The sequence below is a fragment of the Alexandromys fortis genome, unplaced genomic scaffold (genome assembly GCF_014885135.2).
Source record: "Alexandromys fortis isolate MF-2015 unplaced genomic scaffold, M_Fortis_MF-2015_v1.1 scaffold_194, whole genome shotgun sequence".
In the NCBI taxonomy this organism is placed as follows: Eukaryota; Metazoa; Chordata; class Mammalia; order Rodentia; family Cricetidae; genus Alexandromys; species Alexandromys fortis.
The window spans coordinates 2,937,991-2,944,771 of NW_026068075.1; the positions used below are offsets into that span (position 1 = coordinate 2,937,991).

A 6,781-nucleotide genomic window follows, 5' to 3' on the forward strand; every position below is an offset into this window, starting at 1 on the left:
TTTCCCTCCCCCTCCCCCGATCAAGTCCCCCTCCCTTGTCAGCCCAAAAAGCAATCAGGGTTCCCTGCCCTGTGGGAAGTCCAAGGACCACCCACCTCCATCCAGGTCTAGTAAGGTGAGCATCCAAACTGTCCAGGCTCCCACAAAGCCAGTACGTGCAGTAGGATCAAAAAACCCGTTGCCATTGTTCTTGAGTTCTCCGTAGTCCTCCTTGTCTGCTATGTTCAGCGAGTCTGGTTTTATTCGCCTGCAGACTGTTAACGAGCAATGAAACCAATCAAATGATTTAAACATATACAAAGCACGTATATCAACAGATGTCAATAACCAGTACATACATTTAGATATTTTTCTGAATACATTTCAATGTGTTTTATAGGATCTTATTCTTGACACGATGGCATGTACATACATGTTAACAGTAAAATCCACGGACAGTACAAAGCAACTGTGTATAGTACAAAGATTCAGTTCAGCAAGCTATAATATTAAAGCATGAATTGAAAATATTCAGATTAAGCCAGCCATGCCAGTTTCTTAAGAACAAGGAAAATGAGGGTAACAGAAGGGGCAGAAGGAGAAAATGGATAAGAAACAGCCTTGTGGGTTTTACTATCATATATTATGCAGATACACTGGCTTATAGTCAAAAACCAAAAAATAAAAGTGGTCTAGAATCTTGTGAGTTTTCCTATCATATGTTGTCCAGATACATTGGATGTCCCCAGTTAGTTCCTTGGGCAGCTGAGGATAGGGAACCTGAAATGACCCTATCCTATAGCCATACTGATGATATCTTGCATATCACTATAGAACCTTCATCTGGAGATGGATGGAGATAGAGACAGAGACCCACACTGGAGCACTGGACTGAGTTCCCAATGTCCCAAGGAGGAGCAGATGGGGGGAGAACACGAGCAAGGATGTCAGGACCACGGGGAGTGCACCCACCCACTGAGACAGTGGGGCTGATCTATTGGGAGCTCACCAAGGCCAGCTAGACTGTGACTGAAAAAGCATGGGATAAAACCGGACTCTCTGAACATGGCGAACAATAAGGGCTGATGAGAAGCCAAGGACAATGGCAAGGAGTTTTGGTCCTACTGCATGTTCTGGCTTTGTGGGAGCCTAACTAGTTTGGATGTTCACCTTCCTAGACCTGGATGAAGGGGGGAGGACCTTGGATTTTCCACGGGGCAGGGAACCCTGACTGCTCTTTGGACTGGAGAGGGAGAAGGAGAAAAGTGGGGGGGAGGGAGGAGGGGGGAAAGGGAGACGGGGAGGGAAATGGGAGGAGGCGGAAATTTTTTTTCAATAAAAATTATATTTAGAAAAGATATCAGCAGATGGAAAGATCACCCACACTCATGTATTGGTAGAATTAATGTAGTATACATAGTAATCTTACCAAAAGCAATATACAGATTCAGTACAATCTGCATCAAAATCCCAATACAATTCTTCATAGAGCTCAAAAGAACTATACTCAACTTTATATGGAAAAACCAACAGCCCAGGATAGCTAAAACAATTATGTACAATTAAGGAAATTTCTTTTTTTATTTGTTTTTATTTTTTAAAGACAGGGTTTCTCTGTGTAACAGTGCTAGCCCTTGTAGACCAGGTTGGCCTTGAGCTCACAGAGTTCACCTGTCTTTGTCTCCCGAGTGCTGGGATTAAAGGTGTGTACCACCACTGCCTGGCAATAAAGGAACTTCTGTAGGTATTGCCATCCCTGACTTCAAGCTCTACTATAGAGTTATAATAATGAAAACAGCTTGGTATTAGCATAAAACAGACACAGGGATTAATGGAATCAAATTGAAGACCCTGACATAAATTTACACACCTATGAACACATGATTTCTGACAAAGAAGCCAAAAATAGACAATGGAAAAAAGAAGGCATCTTTAAAAACTGGTGCTGGCATAACTGGATGCTGGCATGTTGAAGAATACAAGTTGATCCATATCTATCACCCTGCACAAAACTAAGTACAAGTGGATCAAAGACCTCAACATAAATCTGGTAGAAGAGAAATTTGGAAATAGCCTTGAACTTACTGGCACAGGAGAAAATGTCTTGAATAGAACATTAGTAGCACAGACACTAAGATCAATAATTAATAAGTGGGACCTCATGAGACTGAAATGCTACTGTAAATCAAAGGACACTGTCAATAAGACAAATCACCAGCCTAAAGAGTAGGGAAAGATGTTCACTAACCCTACATCGGACAGGCAACTGATCTCCAAAATATATAAAGAACTCAAGAAACTAGACATCAAAAAACAAATAATATAATTAAAAATTGGGGTATAGATCTAAACAGAATTCTCAACAGAAGCATCTCAAATGGTGGAGAAACACTTAACAAATTGTTCAACATCTTTAGTCATCAGGGAAATGAAAATCAAAATGAGTTTGAGATTCCATCTTACACCTGTCAGAATGATCAAAATCAAAACACCAATGACGGCTTATTCTGAAGAGGATGTGGAGCAAGGGGAACACTCCTCCATTGCTGGTGTGAGTGTAAATTTATACAGCACGTTTGGAAATCAGTATGGCAATTCCTCAGAACATTGGGAATCAGTCTACCTTAGGACCTAGCAATACCACTCTTGAACATAAACCCAAAGGATGCTCAGTCATACTACAAGGATACTTGTTCAACTATGTTCAAATTTATAGCAGCTTTTTGGTAATAGCCAGATCTCCCTGGGAAGGAGAAATAGAAGAGATCTCCTGGGTGGGCTGGAAGTGGGTGGGGGATAGGTACATGAAAAATTAGGTTGGGGTTGGATAGAGGGGGAGAGTAGGTGAAAGGGATGACTGGATGGGGGAGCAAGATATTTCATTCTTAGGTAGAAACCTAATATAAGGGAAAGTCCCAGGAATCTACAAGGATGACCCCAGCTAAGCCTCCCAAGCAATAGTGAATACATAGCCTGAACTGGCATATCCTGTGTTCTAGTGAAAGGATTGGGACACTATACTACAGCCATATATTAGGCTAAGCATGGGGGATCCTGCTAAAGAGAGGGAGAAAGGATTGTAGGAGCCAGAGGGGTCAAGGACACCACAAGAAAACCCAAAGAAACAACTAGCCTGGGTTCATAGGGGCTCACAGAGACTGAATCAACAGCCAAGGACCCTGCGTGGAACTGACCTAGGCCCTCTACATATTATGACAGTTGTGTAGCTTAGTCAACTTGTGGGACTCCTAGAGGGATCGGGGGCTGTCCCCATGACTATGGCTGGCTCTTGGGAACCTGTTCTTCATATTGGGTTGCCTTGACCAGCCTTAATACAAGTGGAGGAGTTTAGTCTTACCTCAACTTGTTATGCCATGTTTTGTTGGCTCCCATGGGAAGCTTGCCCCTTTCTGAATAGAGAAGGAGAGGATGAGGGCAGGAGACAGGAATGGAGGGAGGTAATGGGAGGAAAGGAGGGAGGGGAAAGTGTGGTTGGGATATAAAATTAATAAATTACCTTAAAAGGGGAACAGGAAAAAATAGTTTTGTTATACCCAAACCACTCAATAAAATCCTGGAAGGCAAAATATATATAAATATATTTTAAGTAAATAGAATCCACCAGAAGATGCATAAAAGGTCCCTGACAGAATTCAATACCCCTTCATGATAAAAGTTCTGGAGACATTAGAGATACAAGGAACATACCTCAACATAATAAAGGTAATTTATAGCAAACCTGTAGCCAACATCAAATTAAATGGAAAGAAACTTGAAGCCTTTCCACTAAAATCAAGAACAACACAAGGTTGTCCACTCTCTCTGTATCTATTCAATATGGTACTTGAAGTTCAAACTAGAGCAATAAGACAACTGAATGTTGACTGGGGTTTCTATCCCACCAGGTCCCACAGCTGTTTAGTCCCAAATAAACACACAGAGGCCTACGATAATTATAAACTGATTGACCTATTAGCTCAGGCTTCTTCTTATTAACTTCTTCTTACAACTTAAATTGGCCCATTATCCTTGTCTATGTTAGCCACATGGCTTGGTACCTTTTTTGGTGAGGCAATCACATCTTGCTTGCTTTGTGTCTGGCTTCCTTTCTGTCTGGGTGATAACTGCAGACTGAAACTTTCCTCTTCCCAGAATTCTCGTTGCCCCACCTCTACTTCCTGCCTGACTACTGGCCAATCAGCATTTATTTAAAATACAAGTGACATGGTACAGACCATTGTCCCACAGCAACTGAAGGAGATCAAGAGGATACAAATTGGAAAGGAAGAAGTCAAGCTTTCACTATTTGCAGATTATATGATAGTATACATAAGTGACCCCAAAAATGCTTCTAGGTAATTCCTACAGCTAATAAACACTTTTAGCAAAGTGGCTGAATACAAGATAAAAAAAAATCAGTAGCCCTCCTACATACAAATGACAAACAGACTGAGAAAGAAATCGGGGAAATCACTCTTCACAATAGCCTCAAATAATATAGAATATTGTCGGGTAACTCTAAACAAGCAAGTGAAAGACCTGCATTATAAAAATAAGTCTATTGGGACTGGAGAGATGGCTCAGTGGTTAATAGCACTGACTGCTCTTCCAGAGGACTCTGGTTCAATTCCCAGCCCTCACATGGCAGTTTACAATTCTGGTTCGAGGAGACCTAACACCTTCATACAAATGCACATAAAATTTAATAATTATTGAAAACAAAAAATAAAAAACCTTCAATTCTCAGTCCTGCTTCCCAGTACCTAGACTGAAGATGTTGCCCCCACCCTGACCTGCCAAGCCCTCCCAACTCCAAAAACCCTCGGGTCTTCTTTGATTTGAACATGGACAGGGAGCAAGTTGGATGCATTGTTTTAGAATTGTTGGCAGATGTAAAATTTTCTTGCAATGTGTACAGGAGAAAAAGGCACTGGATCCACAATTGAGAAACCTCTGCATTTTAGAGGATGCTATTTCCATCAAGTTACTAAGAGACTTATGATTCAAGGCAGAAACTTCTCAAGTCAGAATGCGATAGGTGAAGAAATTACTTATGGAGAAAAAATTTGAAAATGAAAAATCTTTACAAGCATGGTCAGGAGGGTTTGCTGAGCATGGCAAATGCAGGCCCCCAATACAATTTGGTCTCAGTTCAGTATCACAACATTTCCGACTTCATAACAATGGGAAATGTAGTATTTGGTCAAGTAATTGAAGGAGTAGGTGTGGCAAGGATGCTTGATAATGTAGAATTGAGTGGCAAAACAACAACAACAACAAAAAAAAAAAAACCCTGCCAAACTCTGTGTTGTTATAGAATGCAGAGACCTAAAAAGAGAAGGTGATGGGGGAATATTCCACAAAGATGGCTCTGGTGACGGCTGTTCTGATTTCACCAAGGATATAGATATAGATTTAAAAGATGTAGGTAAGAATTTGTTAATAGCTAAAGACTTAAAAATGGAAATAATTTTTTCAAATCTCAAAACTGGAAGATAGCTTCTAAAACATGTCAAATTTTTAGGGTGTGTGGGTAATTCAAAGGCTTTTATTGAGACAGCAGATACATCCAGACTGCAACCTATATCTTTAAGCTGTTTACCGAGAATTGGTGCTTGTAAATTGAAAATGTCAAGTTGGCAGGGAGCAACTGGCAGTTGTTTGGAGGCTTTTGAAATGGGCCCATCAAATACCAAAGCACTATATATAAATTGCAAGGATGGCAAGGATTAAAAGAATATGATCCAGCATTGGCCAATCTTTTTTTTTCTTTTTTTAAATTGATTTTTATTGAGCTCTACATTTTTCTCTGCTTCCCTCCCTGCCTCTCTCCTCCCCCATTCAACCATCCCCCAGGGTCCCCATGCTCCCGATTTATTCAGGAGATCTTGCCTTTTTCTACTTTCTACTTCCCATGTAGTTTGTTCTATGTAAGTCTCTCTTAGTGTTCACATTGTTGTCTAAGTTCTCTGGGATTGTGGTTTTGTAGGCTGGTTTCCTTTGCTTTATGTTTAAAAACTATTTATGCGTATTTGTCTTTCTGTGTCTGGGTTACCTCACTCAAAATAATGTTTTCTAGCTCCATCCATTTCCATGCAAAATTCAAGATGTCATTAATTTTTCTGTTGTGTAGTACTCCATTGTATAAATTACCACATTTTCCTTATCCATTCTTTGGTCGAGGGGCATTTATAGTCAAAACAATCCTGTACAATAAAAGAACTTCTGGAGGCATCATAATCCCTGACTTCAAACTCTACTACAGAGCTACAGCATTAAAAACAGCCTGGCATTGGCATAAGAACAGACAGGAGGACCAGTGGAACTGAATTGAAGACCTGGATATTAATCCACACTCCTCCGAACACCTGATTTTTGACAATGAAGCAAAAAATATCAAATGAAAAAAAGAAAGCATATTTAACAAATGGTGCTGTCATTGGTCAATCTTAGGGAGACACAGGAGGTAGTCCCAGGAGATAGAGCTGCTATCCAGGAAGAAAATTGCTTAAAGTCAAACAAATGATAAAGGCACAGAAAGGCAAAGAGAAGGAAATACATGCAAAAATGTTTGCTTAATGTCTTAAGTTTTGCTTAACTATTACACATCAATTATATAAAGGATAATGTAAGTTACTATAATACACATGATCCCTGATGGGTTTGCCTTGATTCATTGTCACTATTGTTTACGTACGAGTACTGACATATAAGTTCCTTCTTAATAAAGTACTATGTAATATAAAAAGAAAATCTTCCGGTCTTTGAAGAGAGATAGATCTTCCATGCCCTTGGATCAACA

The 6,781-nt window shown here is 40.1% G+C and overlaps 1 pseudogene; it reads left to right on the forward strand.

Moving 5' to 3' along the window:
- The window catches only part of LOC126488278 (peptidyl-prolyl cis-trans isomerase D-like), a 17,887-nt pseudogene extending 11,329 nt beyond the window's left edge, over positions 1-6,558 (forward strand).
- Positions 6,559-6,781: the final 223 nt, after the last annotated feature.